Below are 18,741 nucleotides of genomic sequence, written 5' to 3'. Positions count from 1 at the left end.
GGATCAGTTGGATGACAACATAAATGTGATTTTTTGTGTGTCTCTTACTGATTTATTTCCTCTTGTTCCCCTTACATAGCTTTGAAAACATATTTTAAATTTCATGAGGAGCAAATGACATGTTCCACTATGCCATCTAAAATCTCCTTCTCTTTCATCTTAAGTGTAGCAAAAGTGATACAGGCTCACTGTAGAAAAAGTAAATACAGAAAAGTATATTTTTGAAAATACCCATAATCTCACTGCCCAGAAATAACAACCACTAAAATGTTTGTTGTTTCCTTATATTTTTCTGTATTTACATCTTTAATTTATATCTACATTCACATAATTGGATATTGTAAATATAATTTCATATTCTGCTTTTAAAGTTAATGTTATTTCTTAAGCATAGGCAATATCATTAAAACCTCTTTAAAAAAGCATAATTTTGATAGCCATGTTGTATTCTATCATAGAGAGATGCCCCATAATCAAGTAAAATTCATTTTTCTATTGTTGAGTATTTAGGTCATATGGAATATTTTATCTTTATGACCATCTTTGCACATAATGTTTGTGAACATCAGAGTACTTTCTTGGAACACTTTCCTAAAAATATACTTGATTATTTTTAAGGCTTTGTTTGATTAAGTATTGCCATATTGCTTTCTGGTTTTATTACAATTAATAGATTAAACTTCTATCAACAGTGAATGAGACTCTAATAGTAGCTGATAGCAGCTACCTTTTTTGTTGAAGTCTTATTATCTGCCAGATACCATGCTAAATGCTTTACGTGTATTATCTCATTTAACTTTATCCATAACAATATAAAGTAGGTATTATTTTATACCCATTTACAGATGACAAACTGAGGCACAAAGAGGTTACATAACTTTCCCAAAGTCATACAACCAGATTTTTGGACCCAATGATCTGACACCAGAGCCCTGGCCCTCACTATACTGAAGGAATCTATGGCAGCATTGAAAGGTACACCTTATATCCAGTATTTTAACTCTTTGCTAATTTCATAGAAGAAAAAACAGTATCTCATTGTTGTTTCTAAGTTTCATTATTTTAATATTAGCAACTTTATGTGCTTTGCTGATATAGTTATTCAGCCAGTTGTTTTTCTTCCAGTGTGAATTGTGTGTTTCCATCATTTGCTACTTAGGGACTTTTTTTTTTTAATATAAACTTACTAAGTATTAAAAATATTCTAATTTGTCTGTGCCTGTGACTGTTGTGGCTAAATACGGTTCCCGTTTGGCATTTAATTGTATTTACGATATTTTGGATATATGAAACTTCTTCATTTTTAAGCAGTTGAATATATTGATAGTTCTCTTTGTGATTCCTTCCATCTCTTTTATGCCCAGAAAGTAGTTCCATAGCCAGATACCAGATCGATGTTAACTTAAATTTTCTTTCAAAACTATGTGCTTTCCTGGAAAAGGAAAGTCTTACGGATAGCCTCGGGTTTCTTCTATTCGTCTGAGACTGCATTGTTAGAATCAAAGCGGAAACAAATATTTTCTAATATTTTTGGTACACTGAAAACACAATTCATAGAAGTCTCAAGGCAGCAATTTTGTCTGTCCCTCCCACCCCTCCCCGCCAAGAAGGGGAAAACAAAGAAAGCATAGGTACACATTGCCGATAACAATCTGATACAAAGGATTGGGTTTTGGTTCCGGGCATTCTGTTTTGGTATCACCAACGTAGGTTCCCCCTTCCTGGCACTGTAATACACTTGGACTGGTTCTCGGTATAAGACGCCAAAAGACTACAGTTACTCATGAGGTGTTACTTTTAAAATTTAAGCCCTAACAGGATGTAGTTCTAATCAGAAATATCTGCCTTCTGAGCTAGACCACTGTAGAGTAGTCTTTGTTTACAAAGCCTCTCATTAAATGGCAACAAAGCCTCCTCATGCCACAATTAGGGCTCCTTTCATTTTGCCAACACTATTTGCTGATAATTCTTCCCGTAAAAGCTTTGACATAAACCACTTTTTCTTCATTCTACTAACTTGTATCAACCTATTTGGGAGTATAATATTCTGTTTAAAAAGAACATATTTGGGGGAGACAGTGCAAAGCTTCTTCATCCACTCTAAAATCTAAGCCTAAAATTATTTACATGCAATTTTCAGTGATTTATTAATAAATTATCAACTAAAGTAGGGCTGATGTTGAAAAGGGTAGATTTGCTATCGGTTACTGATGTGCCAGGAAAAGAAAACCTATAATTATAAACAAGACACAGGCAACCATGGTAACAGAGAGATCTACTTTTCAGAACAAAAAAACAAATTTCAAAAACAACTAATGTTCCTTCATGTTTGACTAGTTGTCACAAGCAATTCCAATGGCCTCTGTTACATTTTTTAAGAAGTTAATGTCTAGATAACTATAGAACTAGACCCATTAACTTTAGACTAGCTATATGGACCTGGGTTTTACTGACTTTAGATTTTAAAATCCTGCAACTGTTTTTTGATCCAATTTTAGACTATTCTATAATGTAAGTAACTTACCAACAAACAGTCAATAATGTGGAAGCTACATAGTGATTTATAATGCATTATAGGATAGTGAGCAATTACTCTTTTAAAATAATAACTGTAATGGGAATCAAAATGGTTTTCCAAATATAATGAACAGTCACTCTCATCCAGCTACTTTTCATACCACAAGACTAGAAGATATTTCACAAATTATCTGGACCAGCTTTGAAAATAAATCCAAGAAACTGAAGGGAATAAAAATCACCTCCCAGAATACCCTAATCAGAGATAATTATTCATAGCAACAGCTAAAATTTATTGAGCACCTACTAGATGCCTGAGAGTTTCCAATCAACTGACATTGATTTCTCAGGTGCTGTGTTGTCCTCATTTCATGCATAAGAAAAATGAGGCTTAGAGAGTCAAGTAACTTGTTTAAAGTTAACCTTCTGGTAAGGGGCAAGCCTGGGACTTAACCTTGACCTGTCTGAGTTCAGGATTCAAGCTCCTAACTCCTATGTAATAAATAAGTGTCAACCACATTTTGCCAACCCATCCTAGGTACATGACTATTAATAAGGCTGACTCTTCCACCCTTCCCTAAGCTTCATTCAGCCAACATAGTGTTCAAGATATCTGGGAAATTGGGATCCCACAAAAGATGCCAGGAGTGACCCAATTAGCCAAGATCACTTACCTTTAAAGATAACTAAGACTGTTTGAAGGTCTCTTATTTTTGGAATAAAGGACCCCGCCTCCCTCAGAGTAATGCACTACCTTTTACATAGAATTTTTTCTGTGTGGGAATAGAGTTCAAGGTGGCCCGGAATAGCTTTTAATGGGATCTTTTTTTTTCATGACACATGGAATGTCCGTGTGTGACTAATTTATAGCCATTCTTTAAGCAAATAGTGGACCAGAACTCCAAATACTAAGTGTACCTCTCAGGCTTTTTGATGCCCATTCTCTCCTGCCATAAAAATATTGCCAATTTCTTGATTGAGTTAATGTACTGTATTACATAAGATGGTATCATTGGGGAAAGCTGAGTGATGAGAACATGGGACCTCTCTGTACTGGTTTTGTAACTTCTTATCAGTCTATAATTATTTCAAAGTAAAAAAGTTTTAAACTATTGCCAAATCTCCATTTTGCCTGGGAAATGAACTTCTGATTTTTGCAGCTGGTAACTTTCAAGGTTCCTCTTGGGGAATTGGCCGTGGGTTTGAAGAATCACTGATGTGTGAGACGGGCATGATTTGTTAGCATACAAGGAACAACAGAGCGTGTCCATAAACCTGCATCAGAGGGCCAACCACAAGCCCTTCTCCAGGAATCCAGCTGAGGGCCAGGCTGCCTCTGAAAAGCCTCATTAGAAATGAAAGTCAGCCTGTTGTGGAAGAATCCCAGCTACCTCTGGTGCCACTAACACCCCTGAACAAGAAGAACTCACCAGGTGACAGGATGAGCCGGAGATTCCTTCCTGCAGGGGAGGAATTTGCCGAACTCCTCGCCTGACTGCTGCCTCTGCATGTTTACTGAAATGTATCCGTTTCAAATCCTGACAAGGACAGATCACAGGACTGCTGGGTTCCAGGAACAGAGTGTGCAATAGAGAGAAAAGCAAAGCAATCTTGCACGGGAGATCAAGGCCAGCCTTGAGCAGAGCCTCAGGAGGGTGCAGGTCCCTTGTCACTGGGGGATGGTATGCCCCGTCACCCAGGAAGTTTACTCTCTGTAAAACGCCTTGAGCAACTCCTTGAGCAACTAGGAACAGTTGCTGAAATAAGACACTGATGTGAAGAACTGAAGGATGCTAAAGGAAAACATTGAAAGATTTGTTCTGGAGGCACCTGTCTGAAATATGATCATTGCCCTTTTTTTTTAAGAGGGAGAGGAGGAAAATAAAGGACTCAGTAGCTTCATCCAGTTAATGAGGCTGATCCTGGAAGTTCCTGGACTCACTTTGGCTCATCCTGCCCAGAAATGCTGTGCCAATAAAGGTTTGTCTCCAGTCGGTAGTAGAGGAACCTGTCGAAGGTAGTATTCGGAAAAAAGGCTGCAACTTTGAAAAGATAGTTTCATGCTGCACACAGCATGAATTCAGAGATGGAAGAAGATCTGCTAACAGAATCTTGGAAGACAAATGACAGGGCAAGGAATACAAGGAGTTCTCGCATGAGCCATTTCACAAGCTGCCTCGAAACTGCCCGTTCGTCTTCTGCCGTCAACCAACTAAAAGCCCTGTTGGCCTCTCTGGAAATAGACTGCTAAATAAACCTAAGCTTTTTTGGTTTGTAGGATTGGGGAATCAAAGGGGCAGCAGATTTATTTCATGCCTCTAAATATCATTTATAACATGGCTAAGTGCCCCAGAGTAAAACCACAATAAAGGTGATTCATGCAGGAAACCCATTCTGTTGAGGCAGAAAAGAAAATCCACATTAAAACACAGTCCATTCTGTGCACGGGGGGAGTTAGATCAAGCCAAGCTCAGTGGATTCCCAGGCACACTGAAGGCTGAATGCAATCGCTCTTGTAAAATGGGTATATGAGACTCCTTTATAGTGAGAATGCAGCCTCCAGCTCTGGGAGCAGGGGCACCCCTGACCACGGTGAGTTACCCAGTGGCCCTGCCATGTGGGTATCTGGGACCATATTCCCAGATGGCAGCCAGCCTGAGGATCTATTCAATTACCACAAGCTCCTTGCCGGGAAGTTTTCATCAGCTCCACTATCTACCAAGACAACTGGACCAAGTACAGAAACCCACCTTTGCAAATTGCCCTTAAAGGGGCATTTGTGTGACTGAGTCAGGGATGTCCACTGCCTCTTGGCACTTGAACTCAACCATAAAGTTGATCACCTGAAAAAGTTGGTGATCCTCACCTTCACCTTCCTTTCTTGCCCTGAAGGTCTAAAGTATTAAAGAATGATGTAAGTGCAAGAACGGGACATAGACATAGATAACAAAGGGGGAAAGGGGTGGGGTGGGAGGAACTGGGAGCCTGGGATTGATACATATACATTATTGATACCATGTATAAAATAGACAACTGATGGGAACATACTGTATAGCACAGGGAACTCTACCTAATGTACTGTGGTAACCTAAATAGGAGGGAAGTTCAAAAGGGAGGGGATATCTGTATGCGTATGGCTGATTCATTTTGTTATGCAGTGGAGGCTAATACGACATTGTAAAGTAACTATACTCCAATAAAAATTAATAAAAATAAGAAACATATAACCAAAATAAATAAACAAAATTTCAGTAAGCTAAAAAAAAAAGAGAACAGGTCATAGAGCACGTGTGACGGCCCACCATTCTCCACGTGGCTTATTTTTTGTGACATTAAATTCCTCCCATAGCTTTTCTTCCTTCCTTCAGCTGGCACCACATTTCTTCCCTTTTCCCTTCTGACATCTATCAGTTCTCACACCTGGGCATTGGTAATGATCAAGTGAGATGCTTTCTGCGCCCAAATCCTCACTTTTCAGTGAGAAGTTGACTGGGGCTCCATCATAAGGCCTCCAATTACATTGTAAATCAATCAAAAATGTAAAATCTGATTTGGGGTTTTTCTTCTCCATTGGTTCTTTCCTTTGCGTTAGTAATGTTGCAACTTTACATATAGCTATTCAATCATAGTGAATGATCTCTAATGCAAGCTGGTTGACAGCAAGGGAGTCTGAAATGGAGACAGTCTGTAACTACACACAGATCAGAGTGGTACTGGTCATAAGTCATTGGTCCTCATCTGTTGTCTTTACTGAAAGCTGACTGTGGTCATTGTGACACATTCTAAAGGGTGGTCTAAGCAGCATGTCCAGAGCTGTGATAAAGGTAGTATTCTATCCACGATGAATTTAGCAAAGACAAAACCTCATCAAAGCAAAGCTCTTTCCCTGAAAAAAAGGAAAATCTATTAACTTGTTACACTTTTATCAAAAGTGCTGATGTCCTTAGAGGTAATAGTAAGCTATCTTGTCTATTGACAAAACACTTGAAAACTGGATTTAGATGGGAATCATTGGCTTTCTTCAAAAATAATTCATGTCTATTACTATGCCTGGAAGGGATGCACTGCAAACACCAGCAATAAAGAAGCCTTGTTTTATGGGAAAAGCAATCTGGTAGACTGAAGACAGAACACTAAATTTGTGTGGTCATGCAAATCTCATAAGCATGAACTAAAACATACTGAGTGCATCAATTAACCAGAGCTCTTACTGGATTTTTTTTCCTACAAAAATGGTTTCTCATCTCAAAACAGTCAGTATTTTAATTTGTTTCCTTTTCAAAGACTAAGGATGTGCTCCTGCTAACAAGCTGCTGCTCATCAAACTATAAGTAGAGAATTAATTTAATGAAGAGTTTCTATGTAGGAAGAAGCAGTAGGAGGAAAGGGCAACAGTTGGAGCTTCCACCAGGCTGGCTCGGGTTTTACATGCTGGAGAAGCAGCTGGAAATTTGGATGACAGTTTTCAAAGATGGATGATAAGGAAAAGGTCACTGAAATTGAAATGGTGGGTGGGAAAATGGAGCAGACCAGGATAACGTGGCAAAACTGAATCATCTCATGCGTGTTAAAGCTTTTAAGGAACTCTTTCCTTTTTGTTCCAAACAGTTTGCTATTCTCCCTGGTGACTAACTGTCCCACGAATGGCATAGATCGTTGGCCCTTTTCTTCCACCCAAATCAATTCTAAAAGCAATTTTTAAAGTTCAATTTATATGATAGAGGATGTTCCCTTCAGACCCAAGAAAAATTGTGAATGTGTGTCTTTTGCTTAAGTATGACTTTTTTTAAGCGAATGTTTGTTTCCAAACTACCTTAAAAACGGTATGTGTATTTACAAAACTAACAAACACTATAGCTTGGAAAATTCCTTTGGCACAGACTGGAGTGATCAGCTACAAATGCTCCTGACTTAAAAGCTGCACCAAATAAAACTTGACAGCAAGGCAAAATATTTTATAGGCAAAGTGACATTTTATAATAATGGAATAATAAATGCAGAAGGGAAAAGGAAGCAAGGCTGAAATATCATCTCAGATCCATTGGATGCTAAAGAGGGGTGAATCTCAATTAGACTTTTCCTGTTTTTATTGCGCTAATTATTATGGCTAAGACTGAAGCACTCAAACTTGGAGAACTCCAGTATTTCTAATCATAGTGTCACATGTCTCCAATCACTTGTCTATAGGAGAAGGTGATGATACAGTGCAAAAGCCTTGGCAGCATGCTGAAGTGGATGGAAGAAAGCGATGGGCAAATCACAGGACCACTTTATCAAGCACTTCAATTTGGAACCAAATCAAGCAATGTTTTAATCATCCTGATGAACACAATCCAACCCCAAACATCTAGAACTTGACAGAAATCAGATTACAAATGGAATTAATAAAGACCAAGTAAGTTTACTTGCCTGTCTCCATCTTCCTCCCCTCGATGAAACTCAACTACCAGAGGTGATTTGGGCCAGTTTAGGAAAATCAGCAAGAGTCTATCAATCACTCTTCTATTCCATAGCACAACAATTGTAAAGAGGGTTAAAAAAAAAACACACACACACACAAAAAACAAAAAAACCCTGATGTTTAACTCTGGGAAAAGAGAAACAGTCAAGGCTGGTCTTAACACAGTGGTTTTTTAGATTAGGATGAAAAGACAGCCAGGGTAACAAGGAGAGGAAAGTTGGGGTGTGTTTTCACTCAGTTCTAGAGATATGCATCTGCCTTTCTCTAAGTCCTGGTCAAATGTACTTTGGGACAGATGGTAGCTAGACTTATTGTGATGACCATGTCGAAATGTATATAAATATCGAATCACTATGATGTACACCTGAAACTAATATGATACCGTATGTCAATTGTATTTCAATTTTTTTTTTTTTTTTTTTTTTTTGCGGTACGCGGGCCTCTCACTGCTGTGGCCTCTCCCATTGCGGAGCACAGGCTCCGGACGCGCAGACTCAGCGGCCATGACTCACGGGCCCAGCCGCTCTGCGGCATGTGGGATCTTCCCAGACCGGGGCACGAACCCGCGTCCCCTGCATCGGCAGGCGGACTCTCAACCACTGCGCCACCAGGGAAGCCCCGTATTTCAATTTTTAAAAATGTATTTTGCGTTCACAATGGACTCCAGACTGGAAAAACCCTGTAAGTCCTCATTTTCATCACTCAGAAACAGATGTTTCCACAAAAGAATGACCATGGTGTAACACAGAAGAAATAAACCAAGGCAACAAGGAACTCAAAATCATCAAATTAGTAGATAAAACAGTGATTTAGCTAAGGCATTAATTATTCATTCATTTGATAGCCATTTATTGATGCCCACTTTATCCAAGGTACTTATGAGGTGATGGAGTACAACTGGAAAAGACTCAAGCATCTTATCTCTGGATAGTTGGTTTCATTAGGTCTGGAGGGGGGTTTAGAAACAGGTCACTGCTTTTTTTTTTTCTTTTTAACTACTAAAATAATTCTAAGGATCAGCAAATTGGGAACTCATGACCTGAAACAGTGATTATCAATCTCTGTTGTCTGGTAGGTCAGAGAGAGAGCTGTAGGGAGGAATTAGAGCTGATCCAGAGACCATTGATCATAACTCCAGTCTCTGTGGTTGTAGAACAGCAGCTACAAGGTGTGTTGCTGGGGAAGACTCAGGACTCTTGATTCAAACACCATGTTACTGCTTAGAAGCTGTGTGACCAGGATCAAGTCATTAAACTCGAAGAGGAAATTACACCCACTTTCAGAATTGTTCAGCATTCCAAGTGAGATCGTAACAAGGCTCTGCCCAGTGCCTGGTCCACCGTAAGGCTGAGTTTCTGTCCTTTTCTTGCATGTGGCATACCCTGTCTTTTTTCCCTTTTACTTTTAAAAATTGTTTTCATTTTTCATAACCCAATCCCAGCCCACATTCTCCATGAAAGCTACTCGACACCCCACTACTCCCACCTCTAAGGCTCACTGACCTCCCTCTTCTGTACTCCTTCAGCCCTCATATTCAGGATCACAAAATCTGATGCTGAATTGTCTCCAATTACTTCATGAGTATTGCTTTAGTTTTCCTGGCTGGGTTCTTGTTGAGCACTTGGACAATGCTTTCCTCCATAGAGATACAAAAGAATTACTTGTTGGTTGGTCAAAAGTACCTGTTGGGCTGCTGCCATAAGAAACATCTAGGGCTTCCCTGGTAGCGCAGTGGTTGAGAATCTGCCTACTAATGCAGGGGACATGGGTTCGAGCCCTGGTCTGGGAGGATCCCACATGCCACGGAGCAACTAGGCCCGTGAGCCACAACTACTGAGCCTGCGCGTCTGAAGCCTGTGCTCCGCAACAAGAGAGGCCACGATAGTGAGAGGCCCACGTACCGCGATGAAAAGTGGCCCCCGCTTGCCACAACTAGAGAAAGCTGTCACACAGAAACGAAGACCCAACACAGCAAAAATAAATAAATTAATTAATAAACTCCTACCCCCAACATCTTCTAAAAAAAAAAGAGAGACATCTAAAGAGGGAGGCGATACCCTCACTTTTCTGTCGGCATAATGCAGTCGAGACCCGCCAACCCTGCCACCGCCTCTGGTAGGCATTAGTATTCTGAAAAAATCATCAGAATGCCAGTCTCCTTCCACCCCCACTCATTTATTTTGTTGGAAAAATGCAGGTTTTGCATTTTTCCATGAACCAGATTTTACTCTATGCACAGAGTGAATGCAGCGCCTGTGTTTAGCATCCCAATGTGATAATTACGCATTATGCTTACTCCGTGGTTAAATCCTACATTTCTACACTAAAACACAAAGGAATGACTAAATACTCTAGTGTGTTATCTTGCCCGTCCTTTCCATTGTGATTTTTTTTCTTATCATCCAGATTGCCCCCATGCTGAACCGTGACTGTAAAAATTACAGAGAAACCTCAGATGCGTATATAACTTGAAAGGTGAGTGACAAGAAGAGGGGAATTGCAGGGACATCTGTGCCAGCAAACACATGAGCATATTGGGAAGAGGTAGCAGTGTGTGTATCTGTGTGTGTGTGTGTGTGTGTGTGTGTGTGTGTGAAACAGTATGCCTATGGAGAAAAGAGATTTTTTTTTTTTTTAATGAGAAACAAAAGCTGGGTTATGTAAGCAGCATGGTTCAGAATGGCTTGTATAGCAAGAATGGAAACAGGGTATGAATATTAATAAGTAAAATGGAAGAAGTGTTCATTTGCAAGGAGGAAGTGAAGATGAAATTCTGAATATCATTTGACCACAATTTTATCCAGGAAGCTTTAGATGTGTAGATCACACAATATATCATACAAATTCAAAACCAACTAACCCCATTGCCTAAATTTCCCCCTTCAGCACACTAATAACCAGTTTATTAATACTTCCACATATTACTCAGCCAATTTGCCTTAAACAAATTAGAATTTTGCATCTCTGAAGACCTAAAAGTGAAAGAAGAAAGAAATAACAAAACAAGAACCATATACAAAAATTAATTCCAAATGGATCAAAGGATTAAATGTAAGAGCCAAAACTATAAAACTCACACAAGGAAACATAAGGGTAAATCTCTGTGACCTTGGGTTGGACAATGGATTCTTAGATATGACCCCAAAACATAAGCAAGGTAACAAGAAAAAATAGATATGTTGGGCTTCTTTGAAATTAATTAGGTACTTTCAAAAGACACTATCAAGAAAGAGAAAAGACAACTCACAGAATGGGAGGAAATATTTGCAAATCATGTATCTGATAAGGGCCTTGCATCTAGAATATACAAAGAACCCTTATAACTCAGTAATAACAAGTAACCCAATTAAAAATTGGCAAAGCATCTGGGGTTTCCCTGGTGGTGCAGTGGTTGAGGATCTGCCTGCTAATGCAGGGGACACGGGTTCGAGACCTGGTCTGGGAGGATCCCACATGCCACGGAGCAACTAGGCCCATGAGCCACAACTACTGAGCCTGTGCGTCTGAAGCCTGTGCTCCGCAACAAGAGGGGCCGCGATAGTGAGAGGCCCGTGCACTACGATGAAGAGTGGCCCCTGCTTGCCACAACTAGAGAAAGCCCTCACACAGAAACGAAGACCCAACACAGCAAAAATAAATTAATTAATAAACTCCTACCCCATCTTCTAAAAAAACTTAACAATAATAAAAATTGGCAAAGCATCTGAATAGACATTTCTCCAGAGAAGATAAACAAATGGCCAGTATGCACATGAAAAGATGCCCAACATCACTAGTCATTAGGGAAATGCAAATCAAAACCACAGTGAGATACCACTTCACATTCACTAGAATGGCAATAAAGGCATACCTTGGAGATATTGCAGGTTTGACTCCAGACCACTGAGATAAAGTGATTAGCTCAATAAAGGGAGTCAAACAATTTTTTTGATTTCCCAGTACATGTAAAAGTTATGTTGACACTACACTGTAGTCTATTAAGTGTGCAATAGCATTATGTCTAAAAAACGATGTACACACCTTAATTTAAAAATACTTCATTGTGGGGCTTCCCTGGTGGTGCAGTGGTTGAGAGTCCGCCTGCCGATGCAGGGGACACGGGTTCGTGCCCCGGTCTGGGAAGATCCCACATGCCGCGGAGCGGCTGGGCCTGTGAGCCATGGCCGCTGAGCCTGCGTGTCCGGAGCCTGTGCTCCGCAACGGGAGAGGCCACAACAGTGAGAGGCCCGCGTACCGCAAAAACAAACAAACAAACAAAAATACTTCATTGCTAATCATCTGACAACTCAGGGTTGCCACAAACTTTCAATGTTTAAAAATGCACTCTCTGTAAAGCACAATAAAATGAGATATGCCTGTAACTCAAAAGTCAGGTAATAATAAGTGTGGGTGAGGATACGGAGAAAATGCAACCCTCATGCACTGCTAGTGGGAATGTAAAATGGTGCAGCTACTTTGGAAAACAGTTTAGCAGTTCCCCAGACAGTTAAACATAGAATTGACATTTGACTCAGTAATTCCACTCCAGATATATACTCGAGATAAATGAAAACACATGTCCACACAATAATTTGTACACAAATACTAATAGTAGCATTACTGATAATAGCCAAAATGTAGAAACAACCCAAATATTCATCAACTGATGAATGGACAAACAAAATGTGGTTATCCATACAATGGGATATTAATCAGCCATAAAAAGGAATGAAGTACTGATTTCATGCTATATCGTGGATAAACCTTGAAAACATTGTGCTAAGTAAAAGCAGCCAGTCACAAAAGACCACATGTCATATGATTCCATTTATATAAAATGTCTACATAGGCAAATTCCTAGAGATAGAGAGTTGAGTAGTGTTTGCTTAGGTCTGTGGAGAATATAATCGTGACAGCTAAAAAGATGTGGGGTTCCCTTTTGAAGTGATGAAAAATGTTCCAGAATTGACTATTATGGTGGTTGCACAACTCTGTGACTATACTAAAACCCACTGAATTGCGTACTTTAAATGGGTAATGTATGTGAATTATTATTTCAATAACACTTTGCAAAAGAAAAAAAAAAGAAGAAAGAGAGAAGAAAAAGGAAAAATGAAGCAATCAGCATGATCTTGGACTCTGTTAGAAGCTCAAACTATCAAATAAAACCGTATCAATGAAATTGTTAGTGAATTAGATGATAGAACAAAATGAAAAGAAAATGCTCACATGAAACCCCATCCCAACCTCTAATCCATCCCCTAAGGCTCATGCACCATGATGTGAATTTCAATGTTGGGCTCTTACATATGTGAGATTTTCTTCCTCCAGCAGAACTTTGACCCTCCATACATTTGTCTTGAAAATTGGAAGCCTCAAAGCGAAGTTGGTGTCACATGGCCGACTACCAGGTGGCATTCGTCACAGTGTTCAACCTCTGGAGCCTAAACCTGATCGTATTTTTGTTGAGTAATTTCCCAGAATTTGATTAGGAAATCAGTGAATCTCGAGAATGAGATCAAATGACCAAATCTTAACTCCTGAATCAGGGATAGTAAGGGCAAAGATTAAATATACTTCAACCTGTTCAGGGAATCTAATTAGCCCAGAATGGATCTCTAGGCCAGTATTTTCAAACTGTGCCCTGTGGAGGTTACTGTGGGGAGAGAGCCCAGGAGGATATGCTTCAGGGCCTCCCCCAGAGAATCTCTGCTTCTACCTGTTCTAAATACAGAGTTTCTGCTTAAAGAAGACATTTAGCAGATTTTTGGCTAAAACAAGTATTGAAACCTAGGGATCTAGACCCTATTAATTCACAGAAGCATCCTCACAAGGTTTTTGGCAAAAAATAGATCGCATTCAGGTCCTGATATCACTCACAGAGGAAATCTCACCAGCTCACAGAAGACCTGCTTCCTACGAAGGAGCCTCACCCAAAATATTTCTGGGAGGGTCCTGGAGGCATTTTGCATACTCTCAAGAACAAGTCAACATTTATTCACTCACAAAGCATCACCTCTGTGCCTGGCACAATGCAAGTATCTGCCATGCTTCAGGTCAGGAGTTTCTGCCCTTCCCTCATCCTTGACTTAGTTTTTTTGGCTAGACAATACTAACACTTCCAACCATGAGAGACAGCCTATCTTTCTAGTCACTTTTGACCAGCTACTAATAAAAACAAAATGCCCTAACACCTTGATGTTTCCTTCAGGAAACATGGTTCTCCCTAATCCTTCCAACACAAATACATACCAAGAAGATTTTCTGGCTCTTAAAAAACGATCGTCTTAGGTCAGAGATAAAGCTAGATTTTCATCATGTAGCTTTAGACTATGGGGTTTCTAATATTAATGGACTACCTGCTGTCTGCAGAATAAACAGGCTTTTGAAAATCTAACTACCAAAACCAGCCATTGCTGGTTTCATGTGGAATCTAACTAGCAGTTTCTGACTTGGCCTCACCCAGCTTCCCACTAAAATACCCATGGGGACTCAGAACAATGAACCCTCAGACAGACAACCCACCCATTACCAGAGTATGTATGGCAACTGCACTAACTCATTAGTGGTGTTCAATATTTGTAGGGAAGAAACCAGCTTTGGCAGAACCAATGGAAAAACCTTATGCCTTCCACCCTGACTCAGGGATCTGAGTCTCTCCCAGCCATAACTTGGACAAGTGCTCTTTTGCCGTACTCCATCTGGGAGGTCAAAGCATTAGAATAAGTCAATCTTTTCAGAGCAACCTAGAAAAAAATTGGATATTTAGATTTTTATCTCTATATTTTTGGCAATATTGCTTCTATGTGCCAACACTATGGTGAAATTATCTTAAATTTAAATGATGATAGAAAGAATTCTATTTTGTTCACTGATGTGCACCCAGTACGTAGAACAGTGCCTGGCCATAGAGTAAACACTCAATTAATATTCACTGTTTAAATGTTTGTATGTAATTAGTTTTAAAAAAATCAGTAGGACCTCAATTGGCTTCTAATCACACTTGCACTTTAGTTTTTGAAGAGAATTTAGGCATGGGATTCTTTAATAATTGATGGATAAATAATTTCATAAAGAATTTAATCATGAAATTCACCAAGAACTTAGAGGAATAAAAGCAGGAGCTTGATGAAAGAAAGAATAGTCCATTTAACAGCAAAGGAATTAAAATAAAAAGGAATTTTGTTTATTCATGACCTTCAAGGAATCAGCCCCGCATCCTCTCCCTGCCCACCGGAAGCCAGTGCTAGCAAGTCTGCTCATTTGCCAGAGCAGAGCTGGGCTCCCTGTCAGTGCTGCTGACAGCAAAAACAAAATAATTACTTCTTAAAGCCATGTATTAATTGAAGCCCTTGGGAGAATTCAATTTGTAAAAAAATAAAGAATTCAGTGGGAACAAAAGAAATACTGTGTTTAAAGTCAGAATAGAAAGGTTAGAGACTAAAGAGAGGTGAACTGAACAAAGTGTGGGGGAAACATGGTGAGCGGAAAGCACTAGGGAGACCAACCCGCACGGTAGTGTGCTTTGCACACACCTCTCCACCTGCCAGTGTGGGCACCGCCATCTGCACACTTACACTACCTGCCTCCCGCTATCCAGACAAGGTGGGGAAGACTCACTAACCTCCTGGTGTTGATTCTAGAACCTACTTATTTTAGGAAAGGGCACCAATGTCATGAGTACTGATTGGAGATTGAAGTCCACATGACGTTAAAGGTAGCTCTGGGGCCTTCTTTCTTTCTCTTTTCTCCCTGTCCCAACTCCTATGACTCTTATCTCTAAATTATTCCTTGACTTCCTCAGCTTTGAGGAATAAACATAAAGTAGGAGGCTAAAATAGTTTTGTGTTGTTTTCCTTTTTGCGGTACGCGGGCCTCTCATTGTTGTGGCCTCTCCCGTTGCGGAGCACAGGCTCCGGACGCGCAGGCTCAGCGGCCATGGCTCACGGGCCCAGCCACTCCGCGGCATGTGGGATCCTCCCGGACTGGGGCACCAACCCGTGTCCCCTGCATCGGCAGGCGGACTCTCAACCACTGCGCCACCAGGGAAGCCCCTAAAATAGTTTTAATTCTGTCATTTAAAGGTGCTTTCAAATATAGGTTTTATTATGCTTTAAGTATAGTAAGGCCTCCAGATCAGAAGACAACTGCCACTGTAAAGATAGTTTGTTATACTCACAGATGCCAAGAAGAGGGCCATACTACATCATGGAGGGCTACATAGGGAAGCACCAGGGTTGGTCAGGAGGCAGAGGGAGAGGGGAAAATTGTGAGCAAGAGCCTTTATTATGATTTCTGAAGGAAGGAATGGGTCTGGCATGGTACACGGACTTAGGATTGGCTAATTTGGACCATTTCAATGGGCTCTGGGGCACAGAGTCTGTTCCTAGTCTGTCAGTTTTCTAGTACCTGACCCTGTGGAGATTAGGGCAAGTGGACACTGGCCCAGAATGTGAAAGCTGGATAAAGGCAGTGACTGGGGATAAGGGCTCCGGATTGGTTGCTTTGCATTTGAAAGGCGTGCTAACTGTCCAGTTGTTCACTATCTCTAGGAATCGGCTAGCCCCGGGAGGGGTAGTCCCTCCAAGGTCAGCAAGGCCCTAGAAATGAAAGCATCAGAACACAGAAAATAAAAGACAAGGTTCATACAAGAGGCACTTGCATAGATTGAGTTTACGAGACTAGTAAAGCATTTCACTTGGTGACTTCCATCATAGCACAGAACTCCAGTTTTTGGAAGGTCAGGCTCCCTATAAATTCAAAACCAAAAAGGGTCCCACAGTGAACGCGAATAAACTGCTTCTGTTTCTTGGGAACCATCCTCATCCTTACCCTGGGGATTTGCCCTCTCTGAATACTAAGAAAAATGCTTCAGGAGAAGGGTGCTTTATATTGCATTATTGACGGTTAACTTATCACAATATGAAGGAAAAGGATGGTTTAGGAACTGTTGATGAGAACAGGGAGATTTTCTCTCCATCGCAAGGTGAAAATCCAGCCTAGTACATCAATAGTAGAAGCTCTTATCAGTCAATAGAAGTTCAGAGCCTTGGAGAAACGGGTCTGCAGGAAATTACTTTGCTGGAGTGAAAAAAAAAATGACATCAGGTTATTGGCCCCAAGTGGCTCTTAACTTCCAAAAATAAAATACAGATGAAGATGTCAAAAGAAGGGGGAATGTGCAACCACACTAAAAATTAAGATTTCCTACAGCATATTACTGGAGTTTGGAAAGAATTCTCTCTAGCACTAAGGCTGATGGAGTTGAATTGAAAAATATTATCAGTGGCTCATTCAATGAATACCAGTTTGCCGAACGGTAAGAAGAGCTTGCTTTCTTCTTGAACTGTTTACGCCCTGGTTGCTGGAACCCAAGAGAGGGTATATAGATTTATCGTTCTCTGGGATGGATAGACAAGCAAAGCAAAAACAGAAGCAAAATATGCCCATGGAGAAAATGTATTAACAATGAATAAAGGATGTCAGACACGATGCTGAAAAATAAGCCTCTGAAATGGCTTTATTTCAGAAACGAAAGGAAATTGTTAAAAACTGTCAACCTTAACAGGATGAAAGATACAACTTTTGTGGAAATGAAGCAGGAAAAAAATAGGTATAGAAGAGTCTGAGATGAAAAGGGGACTGGGTGAGATAAAGAAGGTGTTCAAGAAAACTAAAAATGTAATGATAGCAGAAACCTGAACCACAACAATTACTGGGAAAAAACTGAAACTGTCAGAAAATCAAATCAGTGTAGAGGAGGCAAGATTTAGAAACTCTTCAGGAAAACAGAAAGAAAATAAAGAAATAAAAAATGATAAGAAAGAGGATGATAAATATCTAGGACAGAGAACAGAGAGTCAGCCGAGAAATTGTGTGGTGGACCTGAGGAAGGAAACACAATGACAGAACAAGAGCAAGAATCAGACAGAAATGTGTACCACTTCCCCAGACCAAAAAAACTGGGGAATTTGACTCGGTAGCCTTCATCACATTCCTAGAAAATTTAGTACATCTTCACAAAATACTTGATATACAAGAACTACAAGAAAGGAAAAAAAATATATAAGCCTATAAGCCAAAAAGTGGGTTATGTGCAAAGGATAAAAATCAGGTTAGCCTCTGTGACACTAATCTGTGACTAGATTTTATGGTGTGAAAAGTCAGCTGATAACGACAGGAACCACTTAGTGCAAATAACTGTTGAGAATTTAGTTACAATATCAAAGACAAGTCCAAAAATACTTTTTGAAAAAGAAAGTATATATGACAAAAGAATAATTTAATTCTTAAAATTTAAGTCAAAAACTTAAAATTGTGTTATAAAACCCAAGAATTAAAAAAAAAAAAACAACAAAAAACCCCCCAAGAATTAGGGCAATTAAAGTAGGAAAAAGGTTTTAAATCCCACATATCATATGAGGACTCAGAAGATTGCTATCCATTCTTGATTTGATGTACGAAGATTACAGTTTTTAATGTTATTTTAAAAAAAAAAGGTTAAAGAAGACCAACAGCAACATGAAATGCACAATACATGACCTGCAAATCAGGGAAGATAAATGCAAACGTATCACAATATGATCCTGGTTTTAGTTTTTAAAATGCCTATTAAAAAACTCAAAATGGATTAAAGACCTAAATGTAAGGCCAGACACTATAAAACTCTTAGAGGAAAATATAGGCAGAACACTCTATAACATAAATCTCAGGAAGATCCTTTTTGACCCACCTCCTAGAGAAATGGAAATTAAAAAAAATGAACAAATGGGATCTAATGAAAC

General features: G+C 39.7%; 1 protein-coding gene and 1 long non-coding RNA gene across 6 annotated transcripts in view; one reads left to right on the top strand and one right to left on the bottom strand.

Moving 5' to 3' along the window:
* Positions 1 to 18,741, bottom strand: part of GPR141 (G protein-coupled receptor 141) — a 186,881-nt gene that overhangs the window by 146,949 nt on the left and 21,191 nt on the right. The window lies entirely within an intron of this gene.
* LOC137229195 (uncharacterized) overlaps positions 1 to 18,741 on the top strand; it is a 176,189-nt gene that overhangs the window by 142,192 nt on the left and 15,256 nt on the right. The window contains exons 7-9 of the long non-coding RNA XR_010945589.1: positions 846 to 975; positions 7,705 to 7,912; positions 10,385 to 10,453. This is a non-coding gene — a long non-coding RNA (uncharacterized lncRNA). The remainder of the gene's footprint in view (positions 1 to 845; positions 976 to 7,704; positions 7,913 to 10,384; positions 10,454 to 18,741) is intronic.

The sequence above is a fragment of the Pseudorca crassidens genome, chromosome 8 (assembly GCF_039906515.1).
Source record: "Pseudorca crassidens isolate mPseCra1 chromosome 8, mPseCra1.hap1, whole genome shotgun sequence".
NCBI lineage: Eukaryota > Metazoa > Chordata > Mammalia > Artiodactyla > Delphinidae > Pseudorca > Pseudorca crassidens.
The sequence above is the reverse complement of the archived record's forward strand: the minus strand, read 5'-3'. Positions and strand labels throughout refer to the sequence as shown.